The 12,050-nt window shown below is 36.1% G+C and overlaps 1 protein-coding gene across 4 annotated transcripts in view; it reads right to left on the reverse strand.

Annotated features, from left to right (window-relative positions):
• Window positions 1-12,050, reverse strand: part of CNTN5 (contactin 5) — a 677,796-nt gene that overhangs the window by 539,826 nt on the left and 125,920 nt on the right. The gene's annotated exons all lie outside the window — the stretch shown is intronic.

Below are 12,050 nucleotides of genomic sequence, written 5' to 3' on the forward strand. Positions count from 1 at the left end.
ATGCTGCTTCAGCACAATGGATGTCTTGAATCTTTTGATCAAGGGAAAGAAATCAGGATTTAAGAGTTACATGATATTTAGGTGGCGAACCATAACACCCTTTCTGAAACTATTTTCTCAGCATTTGAATAACAGTTTTCTTTAGCTTTCATTATTAGACACAGTGTATTTGTCAGTGGAGAAAGAGTATGTATCTGGATTTCCTTAGATAGAGACTTTTTCAAGCATTTTATAGGATATGATTGATAGGGTTAGCAAGGTTAGCCATGATCTTCAGTTAGGAAAAGAGCAATGCAGCATACTATATCTGATTTGAATCAAAATAACTATCTAACAACAACAGCAACAAACTTTTTCTTCCCCTCCAAATCAGCTAAACATAGCCTGCTTAGCCCAGTGCTCCCAGTTTCAGCACTGATTTTATATAGACCAAATCTTATGTTCCCCCTTTTTTCTTGGCTGCCATATGACATATGATTTTCTCCATCGTTACCATTGAGTTTGATAGCTTATGAGACTGCATTGTGATGCTGTTTTAATTGGATGATTACATATATGCCCCAGGCAAGATACAATCCTAACATCCGATGATTTAGCAAACTGATTTGTTTTTATTTATTTATTTTACTTCTGGCTGAAACATTTTCTAGTCTTGATGTTGAAAGTGTAATGCCTTTGTGAAAGCAGCATAGATTCAAAACTTCTGGGTACTGTCATTAGTGGTAATGATGGATGCCTTGAGCCATGGGAAAACAAAAAGACTTTGTTGTTGTTGTTGTTGTTGTTAATGTATGTGCTTAACTGTTGTGCTAGGTACTTAACTTTAAAAATTGAGTTAAAATATTTATGAAAAGCCATTGTTAATTTTGAATTGATTAGTCACTGGTAATCTTTTAAAGAGAAATTTGAAAGATTTGCAATCATGTTCCTTTGCTGAGTTGCAGAGTCAGATGCTGCTTCAGCTCTCCTATGCTAGAGGGTTCAAAGCACGCTAAAGTTTTTCAAATGAAAATTTAAATTGAACTTATAACCAAGCTGTGGGGGATAATTCAAACTTCATTAATGCAGTTAGGTAATAGTGATTTAGGATGATGGGTTCAGGGTTTGTAAGAGAAAATAGTTTCCTGGATTTGACATTTTTTGTAAATTGTACAGGTCTCTACATGCAGACAGTGCCTCTTCAACTTGTATTGAGTGTGTCTTTTTACCTTTCATCTATCTCAAGATATAGAATACTCAAAACAAGCTTACTGCCATTTTTCCCCTGTCCTTTAAGAACTCTGTAGTACCCTAACTTTTCTAAAAATAATTTCTACAAGAAATTTTGCAGACAATGCAATGGGTATAGACGCATAAACAGGCTTAATCACATGTCACAATGAGAAAATGATCTATTGTGTCTTCGTTTTCAATTGTGACACGAATGTTCTTTAAATACATTCTTTGAAATGAGTAGAAAAAAATCAGTAATATCAGCCAAAAATTAATCTATAAGCTTTTGGCTAGAAGAAAAACTCCACCAACTCAGCCCCTGTGAGGATAAAAATTACTGGATTAATAATATTTTCTTTGATTTCAATGAATAATTATTTTGTGCCAATACATAAAAGCTTACATAAATGTTGCATCTATGCTCTTTATTTCATTTGATTATATATATTTTTTCCCCATAAACAAACCTGTCTATGAGGCAAATATGCTTGACTGAATAGTAGCGAATATTTAGATAAGGTGCCAATGGCTGGAGGGCAACTGCAATATTCTGCAATTATATGTACAATACACCATGCCCCAGTGGGATTCCTGCTGAGTATGTGCTTTGCATTGTGTAGAAACAACCAAGGACATAACAGAGCCACAAATATTCACATTAGGCAGTTTAATGTTGGAGACTATTTCAGAGGATGGGTTTAAAATAATAGAAACCAGTAGACTAAGAGCTCTGTGAAGAACTGGAGACAGCTATTTCCTGAGGAACAGAAACCTTTCTGTGCAATTAATGGCATCTGTTACTTCTGCTCTACTGGTTCCATATTGTTTCTTCTCCCCAGACCTAAAGCAGAAAAATAAAGCCTTTCTAGCCAGAATGGAAAAAACTCTTTAGCTTAAGTCAGTAATAGAAAGCCTGCTTATTTCAAGTTCCACAAGGGTTACTTGGCCCTTATGATACAGCACAACAAAACAGTAAGTAGCACATATTTAAAGAACAACCTTGTATCTGGGCCACACAGTGTGAGGCATCAAGGAAATGGCAGAAAGATTTTAGCCACCTGAGTTAGAGAGGAAATTAATCCCTTGAAAAGGGCTTGTCTGGACTCTATTATTGCCGTTATGAAAGGCACATTTATTGAAAGAAATAAATTGGTTATTACTAGTACATTTAGTGATCAGCACAGACTCAATGTAAAACACAGTTGCTAAACAGAAAACAAGTTCTGCAGGTGGTATTGATGACCCCATTACAGCTAATGACCTTGAACACCATTCAAACTTAGTTTAATGCTCCAAAACTTGTCAGGCACTGCTCTGTTTTTTATTTAATTAACTCTTGACATTCTTCTGTGCCATAGTATTAAAGGCAAAAGTAAATATCTTAAGGCTGCTTAAATTTCAACAAACAGTCTTCATTTATTCCAATATCCCTTATGGACACTAGATTCAGAAATCTCAGGCAAGATGTGGGAATACCCATATGACATGGAATGTTGAATTTTATTATGACAGCTAGGATTCACTCTGAAGGCGCAGTGTGATTGCTTACAGTTCAATAACTATCCAAACATCTCTATATGATGAAGTTATGGTTAACTTTGAACATTTATTCTAGTTTTCTTCTGCTGCTGTAACTTCTTTTCTGTCTACCATCTGTCCATTTGTTCTTTTTAAGGTTCTGTCAGCTTCAGCTAAAAGTTTTGCTCGAGAGTACCCTTATCCGGTTCCTGAACATACCCCAAAATGCTAGCTTTAATTCCATAATAGCTGCAATTTATGTTAGCCTGACTATCGTGGGAGCTGGGCTGAATCTTTAGTGCTGCAGTGAAAGAGAGAAGCTGAAATTACAATTCCTGGGGTGCCAAACCTAATCATTTAGATCTGCTCATTCAGCCAAGTTCTGCTCATGCAGCCTGACTACAGAATGAAGCTGGCCAAGTAGCAGCCTAGGTCTGGCCCAAGGGGTGAGTTTACCTACGTCCCTGAAACAGAACAGAAAACCTTCAGGTTAGGAGTGGAGAAAGAGACGTGTCAGAATCTCTATCCTGTTGAAATTGCTCCCAGGGAAGAAGAAAGAAAGAAGAGAGAGATAGGACATGGTAGTAGTGCCAAAGGGCATGTGACAGTAAGGGAATCTCTGTGGACCACTGAAGAAATAAAGTGACATTGTCCCTGTGTGATTACAAAAAGGGGGGGAAAAAGGGTGGGGGGTGGGCTGGGGAGGCGTAAAGAAAAAAGTGCTGAGGTATAGGATCTGCTTAATCAAGAACTAGTACAAGGTGATGAAAGCCATTTGCTTCTTACACATTGCAAGAAGCATTTCATAAAGGCATACAAATCCTATAGACGGATCAATGGATTGAAGTGACTATAGTTAATACTGCATTTCATAGCATTGCAGAGCATATGCTCACTCTTATGTTCATCTCTAGATGCAACGTTGTTACTTCAAAGTCTCACAATTGCCCCAATCCCAATTATATAAATATGAGTATAAGGTAACTAACAAATATAGCTTATACCTAGAGAGGGGATCTGTAACACTTTTTATCAAGTATATATTTATATATGAAAGTGAAGGGTTTATATATTGTGCATTGATGCTCAGGGAACTTAAGGCCAAATGGGGCCATGGAATGAGGGGATGGTTACACAAAGAAATAAAAGAAATGTAATATGAAGATAATGGACATGAGGGTGCAGAAGTGGAGGGTTAGGATGAAGGGATAAGGAACACTGGTAGGATGACCATAGGTATAGTAAGAAAGATTTAATGGAGCTGTATAGCTCATCTTCTTGTCAATTAACACTTAGTAACTCCATGCCGTCCACCACGGATTAATCTGGATTACAGTTTAGCTATGCCATGGGTGAAGAGGACAGCCAATATCAATCCTTGCAGAGCTTATTATATGACGTGAATAATATATGATGCTAGTTGAAGACGGTCATCCAATTCCTAGGGCCAAATGATAATCTAGAGAGCACAGTTTTACATGAAGACAATTTGGGCTTTCCTTGCCTGGTGGCATTAGCTTGGCTCTGTGTTGTCAATATATTGACATGCTTGAATATCTTCTCATACTTTTTTATCATCTTTTTTCCTTTCATAGGGCTATCTCAGACTGCCTTTGCCCAAATACTGCAGCAATGATAAACTACCATACCCCACTGTATTTTTCTTACTCCTAAGCAGCCAGTTTGAAGAAATCTTCCCTCAAAATCCCCCTCCCCGCCCCCCCAAAAAAAAAAGGGGGAAAAGAAAAGAAAGGCCAATACTAATAAAGAGCTGTGTTCAACAATACAGAAAAAAAAAATCTCTTTCTTTTTTAAATATGAGCTATTTAAATAAGAGGAATTTATGTGTAATGTATACCCACAGCATGACACAGCCCTTTAAAATCTCTGTTGCCATCTTCCACCACAATCACAGGTTGCATTACTTGCTAATGGAGCTTTTCACATTGAAGGAGAAAGTATTAAAAACAGCCACTTCTCCAGTTCAGACAGGTCCCTCCAAAAGACCCCATCAATAGACATCTCCTTGTGTTACTTGCATACAGTTAACATGGCTACAAAACAAAGACCAAAATAATCTTGCCTTATTCTTGACAGTAATCCTTTTTAAACTGAGATGAGTGAGTTGGGATTTTAAGCTGCAGTCATATTAATCTTATCGCTAAACGAGACATATTAACTACCTAGGCAGCAAACATAAATGAGCAGAAAGTTCTGGCTTCGTCTTAGTCAAAGCAAATGATTAGTTCCACATTTTCTGTGAAATTTTGATGACGACAGTAAAGTACTGTCACAAATAAATATCATGCAGTGATGCTAGTTTGTACTGAATCATCTTTAAAGCAATACTGTCAATTTGAAGGTCTCATTTCTGTGCAATTTTTAAAAATATCTTATTGTTAAATGCCTCTTTGTATATTGTTAGTACCGTAAGAGATTAGAATATTTAGAATAATTCCCTATTCAGTTTTCCTGCAGAGTACAAAGTCTTTATTTTTTTTTTTTTATGTATATATATAGTTAGTGACAATGCTGCCTTCTGCCTGTGGTTTTATCTACCTGTGTGTCCCTTTAAAAAGACAGAAAAATACATGAAAATGAAATACCAAAAATATATGAGCTATTGGTCTACCTATTCATTCCTGCCTCTATTAGAGAATGCATCTGATAGGAGTCAACCTGGGGTCCGGCATCGTGGATGCCATGGATTCTTTGTGCATTTTATATTAGATTGCTAGGAAGTTAAAAAAAAATAAAAAAAGGCTGATGTTGGGACCAATGTTTTGGTCTCCTGTCTGCTAGCTGGCTCTCTTAACCACTTAGCTATGGAGTCAAGTTTCCAGCTGCTTGTCCTCCTTTTGTCTGTCAGGCTCTTTTGTTGCCTCTCGTATAGGGGTTGAGATTGAAGAGATGAAGCAGGTGCCTAAGCCTACATGTAGTAAGCTTCTAGAAGTGTTTACCTTTCAGGCTAAAAATGTCTGAAGTCCCAAGTCTCCTAACTTGTGGTTTGGAGATTTTATTTTTGGATTTTAAGCAAAAAGTAAACAGTGGTATCAACACCTCCTCCTTTTCTGGTACTTTTAAAATACCTGGTTGTAGTACTGTATCAGATAATGAATTTAATTAAGCCAGTATGAGACAGGCATGTAAAACCTATTAAAGATGTTTGCAAGACAGGCCTTGTAACAAATACTGCATCCGTCAAGGGACTTAAAGTCTGGGATAACTGTGAATGTTATCCCAGACTTTAAGTCCCTTGACGGATGCAGTATTTGTTACAAGGCCTGTCTTGCAAACATCTTTAAAGAAATAGGTGCAGAATAGTTAATGCAACTCTTAGGTATCTACAGCAGCAGAAAAGTAAGCAAATACTGTAGCAGAAGTGGAGAAGAAAGTCTCAAGTAGTTACACAAGCCTTGTGAACTTTTTTTTCTCTTGGATTTAATTAACAGAAGTCCCAGCCTTAAACTCTATGTCCATATTGAAAACATAGCCAATGAGTTTTTTGATTGCTTTGGCTGACTAGGTGTATTCCTGGGCTAAATATTTAACTACATTACTGTGTTTGGACTGCTTTCACCCATTGTTTGTAGTTGTGTGGTCTGACACTGTAGGAAAATATAATGATGCTTTTATAATCTTCTCAGAGCCTTTAATGAAGAGGTGTGACTCCAGGCTACGATACAGTCAAAGCTCATAAAACTGTTCAGGATAAACTCTTGGGTATTCCTTTGCAACTGGGAGTTCATCTTCTGGACATGTAAGGCAATCTGCCATGTTCAACTAGAACAGAGTTTTGCAGCTGAAACAGAACTTCAATGTTACCTTACCTCTTTAGAATCAGGAATTATGGGCAGAGCAGCAAAGAACTGTCAGCTTCTGATTGATTGATAGCCAGATTCTCCCTAGAGACTTTTGGTTCATGTATCTTAAACATACAATATTTTGGAACATTTGAATGGATGGACACATCCTTTGTCAGACAGGCAGGGGAATAATAAAGGCAAAATAAAGGCAACCTCAGTAGTTCAGTTTATTGGTCAATTCATATTTGTTAGAATCATATCCTAAATTGCCATGAGGAGCTGTGAAATGGGAACTTTGGTTGGGAAAAGTGTTGAGATGAATCTGCCTACATATTACTGTTGAACAGTGGTCTCACAAAAGGTCCTGAATAGGGAAAATGAGATCTCCAGTATGACACAATAACAAAAAATGTGGGTAAGCAAATCACCATACTGTACACAACTAGATCCCTAGCATAAGTCTTTTTCATTTCTTCCTTGCTAAGATGTTCATGCATGTCTGTTCCCTGGTCTTCTCCAGGGTTACCTGGTGGCTGTCTGTGCCATCTCCCTGTGCTTGCTCTGCATTTTCACTGTGCTCTTTTTTTCTTCCCGCACATCTCACTGCAAATTTAAGAAGTCATCCAGCCACTTAGGAATTTCTAAACTCTCTCAGAGAAAGAGCAATCCCTGCCTGCTGGGTTTTCATTTGACCCTTCCTGGTAACAAGCTTCCTTCATCACTGCCTTCCCTCTCAACCAAATAAAACAGGGCATACACTATCACATACCAGACAGAGAACAAACAAATAAATCACTCACTGTAAACTGTTACAGTATGTTATATGTGTTGGTCAGTGTTAATACCACCACTCAGTGAGAAAGAATATGCCCTCTGCAAATAACATGCTGCCAGTTGGAGAACTCACATTTTTTGGTACCTTAGAAGTGATGAGCTCTGAGACCTTCAAAGGCTAAACCACTAATCTCTAGACTCTTAATAGGGGTACTTGTCCCCACAAAGCTATAATTGCCCCAGCACACTAAAGGATCATTTCTTTTAAGGAAGATTTCTACTGTGCTGGTATTTTGCTAAAAGGCATTTGGCGTAAATTGTCACTAAGTTTCCTTCTTTCGTCCCCTTTGGCTCTACAGTCTCTCTGTCACCCTTTGCACATCTAAATAATGGTTTTTCTCTTTTGACTAAGATTGTGATAATTTTTAACTTTCCAAATCAAAAAAAAAAAAAAAATTCCCTGTCTTCAAATTACTCTGCTTTTATCTGTTTGTGGTACAAGGTTATTTAAATGCATGTCTTTGATTGTGTTATTTAATGCTAGAGCCATTATTATTTCCTTCCCTTTCAGTTGATGCACATATTCAGTTAAAAATCAATTGTGTGCCACATCCGCAAACATACCCTCAGTCTTATTTCCTTTCCTTTATATTTTCCACTCTTTGCTTGGATATTTAAACTTCCATTAATACCACTCAGGACATCTAACTTTTTTTTTTTCCTTTAAGTTCCATCATTTCACAGTCCAATTGCCATTTGTGGCAAGATGACCTCCTACATAGCATTGACAGAGCTATTTATCCTGCAAGGCTCTAACCTCAATCTATAATGCCCCTTCACTCTTAATTTCATAAACAGTTTTTGATAGCTGTCTTCAGTACAGCTCCAAAGGCTTTTTCTTTGAAAGTTATTTTAAGAGTTGATAGTTTTAGAATAAATCATTCGTGTTAGCAGGTTTGGAATCCACATATCTATATCTATGTTTATTCATGTATAAGAAGCTGACACTTGTCACAGGGAGTATTAAAATACAATGCTGAATCTAAATATCATTAAAGTTTGCTAAGAATGAGAGATAGGTTTTGTAAGTAGCCATAATTTTTTCAATCAAAGGCTGATATTAATATCTGCACTGCTACTAGTGATACGGAACGGTGTTTACTGAATAATGAATAAAAGTACAGCTGCTCCCTGCAGTGAATTTGTTATGTACACAGCTACAATGCAGAGTAACAGATTCAGCTAATTGCTAATGTGTCATAAATGCAAAAGGACATGTAAAAGAAGAGCCCATAAAGATTTGATGACTGACAAGACTTAAGCCTACTGTTTTTTTTTTTTAATCATTTTTTGTCTTGCAGTTCTTCAAAAATATGATTCCTCCTTACCCTTTAAAGTGAATATCCAGGTTTAGTCATCAATGTAGATTTCATTTAAGCCTGTTTTTTTTTGTTGTTGTTTGTTTTGTTTTGTTTTCATTTTTCATTTTTACTTTCTGTGAATGACATTTATTTATACATATATATTTTTTTCTGAATATCATGTATTTATATATAGGCACTTTATAAATCCTTCAGTAGAACTTACTTGTCCTTAAACAGTTGCTCATATATTCCAAATTTAGCTGTGTTATATAGCTCATCTCCATTTCAAGTGTGTACACTTTATCTCCTCTCCCCAGGAAAGTACTTTACATTTTTATGTGCCTACCTTTCTCCTTTTTCTGGTGTAATGACGTTCATCTGCTTTTCCCCTTAAACTTAAGTTTAAACTTCTCTTTACTTCTTCTGTTTCTCTCAATAGTCACAATTCCCTGCCCTTTGTCTTATGACTTATAGGGTTCTCACGTACCCGAAGAATGCTTTTTTTTTTCTTGCCCAGCATTTGGCAAAGCAAGCAACTAAGTTTCTGCTACTATATATGGCTTTGAAGGCAATAAAGAGATAATAATATTAGGTAGAGTGTCCTTTTTTTCCTTTTTTTTTCTTTTTTTTTTTTTCACCTAAGTGTGTTCTAACCTTTATTCTCTGTGTTCAGTTCAAAACTGAAAAGGTTATTTATAAATTAAGTAGTGCCATATTTAAATGCATTCCCTTGTTTCCTTGCTTTACTGAATATATATAGGAGGTATTTATATGACAATGTCCTTCTAATTTTCTGTGAATGAATTATTTAGAAATGATTACTTAAAATGAAGATACCAAAATCTGATTCCATACACTATGAAAGCCCATTTTTCCTCATCTGGAGTATTTTCTGCTGGTTCCTGGCATTAGTCGCCTAAAGTCAGCTCTAAATTCAATTAAAATAATCCTTCCTCACTCCAGCAAATAGACTTGTTGTTGTCACATATTCGCTTTAGATAATCTTTAAAAAATGTGCGTCATTCCTTTTACTTCAGTTGCATCCCTAGAAGGAACTGGGCACCTCCAGAGACAGTTCAGTTAGGGAGGCAGAAATGCATTTTCTACTATAAACGGTTATAGACTCTAAGGAAACTGCACTTCTAACTTAAGCATCTCTGTCAATAGCTTAATCTGATAGCTGTGCAAGATGAAGCTCAATCCAAAAGCCAAACCCAGACATTCCTCAAAAGCTTCATTCAGACACTACTCACAGCTCTGTCTCTGCTGAAGACCAGAAGTCTTCAGATGCACTCATGACAAGGAAAAAAATAAGGGGTATGAAAACCCAGGCTGTCCTCCCTCCTCTTCCCGGTGAATCCATACCCTCATAACTCATTAACATCTATTATTTGTCCACAGTTTAACTGCCAGACTAACCATAAGCTATAATAAGAGAAAGGCTGTGTATTATCAGCTCAAATGGTTAACACTAAAAACAGGACAAAAAGCTAAGCACTGTGCAGTACATACATCTGGTACTGTGTATTAAGATGCAAAATATCTGACTAAATCCTGGGAAATTGTTTCCAACTAGCATTTAGTTTTGCAAACCTATGCTTTTATTTCAGACCTGAAGAACAGCTTCTGTGCTTGAAGAGCTATTTAATTGTCTCAAACTAGACCGGATGAATAAAAATTTTACATCATTCTATGGACATTGTTCTCTGTACATCCTGACACCACTATAGTTACAGCAAAGCCCCACTGAAGTGGGGCTAACCTATATTTGATTTCCTTTGCTTTCTAACCTTCAACATGTAAAAGAAGTAGTTAAAAGCAAGGGAGAAGTTCATGTTTGGTGTATGCCTTTGACTTTCCTTCTGATTGCCAATTTTTCTTCTGAGAAACAAGAAAAAAAAAGTATTAGATTTTCATTAGGTAAAGTGATCATTGATTAATTTTTCAGCAAGTATATAAGCCAATATTTCCAAGTAGCAATGCTTTTCTGAGTTTTGGAGTATCGTTACGTTTACATGAGACTACATACTCTATGCAATATGAAGCTATAAAATCTATTATATACATATACATATAAAACAATATACTATGTGAATATCTCATGCAAGTGAATAGCTTTATTAGCCCCAAAATTCACTATTGAACTCTAAAGGAATTAGTTCTCCACAATGTTATCTGCCTGTCCAACCTCCTTTATATATGTTAGTAAAACACCTGTTAAAACCAGAATAACAATCTTTACGTTATTCACTTTTTTTAATTTAATTTGACTTTTTTTGTTTCACTCAAAGAGATTCTTTCTTAAAATGCATTGTTTACTATTTTATTATTATTGATGTTATTTTTAAATTGTTTCCTGAAACTGAAAAAAAAAAAAAAGAACAAATGCTGTGATTTTACTTAGTGTTAGATATGTATGCTTTTCATTTAGAACATGTGGATATCTTTTACTTCCTCTAAGACACAGAAAAGAAGCAGCTGACAGTTGCAGTCAAAGCAAAAAGCATCTACAATTTATTTCTGTGACCTCCAAGCAACCATAATAAAAGATTTAATAATTTAACATTCAACAGAATTCTTGTCTCTTTGCCTAAGTGTGGCTGGGTTCTCCCTTTCTCTGTCAGACTCAGATGATTCCAGGTGCAGCTATTCCTCAATTACTGTCATCTGAGTAAGAAGAATTGTGTGCAGCCTCAGCAAATAGTGTCTCTCAGCCATTTATATTTCTGGAAATGTTCGGAAATAGAAGTTTATTTGACAGCAGGTAAAGAAGATATTCCTGTAAAAATCACGATTCTAGATGCAGTCAATGCACTTGTGGAGATTAAGAAGCCATGTATATTTGGCAAAGCTAATTCAAGAAAAAAAAAAGGTGGGGGGGAGGGGCAGGGGAGAGTAAGCTGTGTTTTTCTTTTTTTTTTTTTTTTTTTTAGTAACAGTTTTCTCTTATTCTTCTGTACCCAAGATTTTCACTTGTCTTTTCTGAAGTCCGGAAAAATCAAAATACAAGACAAAGAAATTTTGTGCTGAAAGGATCATAGTTGAATACATCACAATTTCCCTTCATTTTATTAATTTTGTGACATTGATAGCTATTGAATGGTAAAATTAAGTGTTTGGAAAAAAAAAAAAATCCAAGCAAGCCTTCTGTTTTGTGTTCGTAGTAACTTTCTAATTGCTAGAGATGGGAGTTTTCCCAGTACTAAAGGAAAAATTCAATTAAAACTAATAAAGAGAGAGGGAGAGTTTGAGCCTGTATTTGAACAATGAAGAACCCTTGTAGCTTCCTAACATTCTGAATTTGAAATAAGATGAGAAGGAGACTTATGCGACTACTTGTACATGCTGCTAAGGCTAGAGACTTTCCTCAACATGT

This window comes from Anser anser (genome assembly GCF_964211835.1).
Source record: "Anser anser genome assembly, chromosome: 1".
NCBI classification, from domain to species: domain Eukaryota; kingdom Metazoa; phylum Chordata; class Aves; order Anseriformes; family Anatidae; genus Anser; species Anser anser.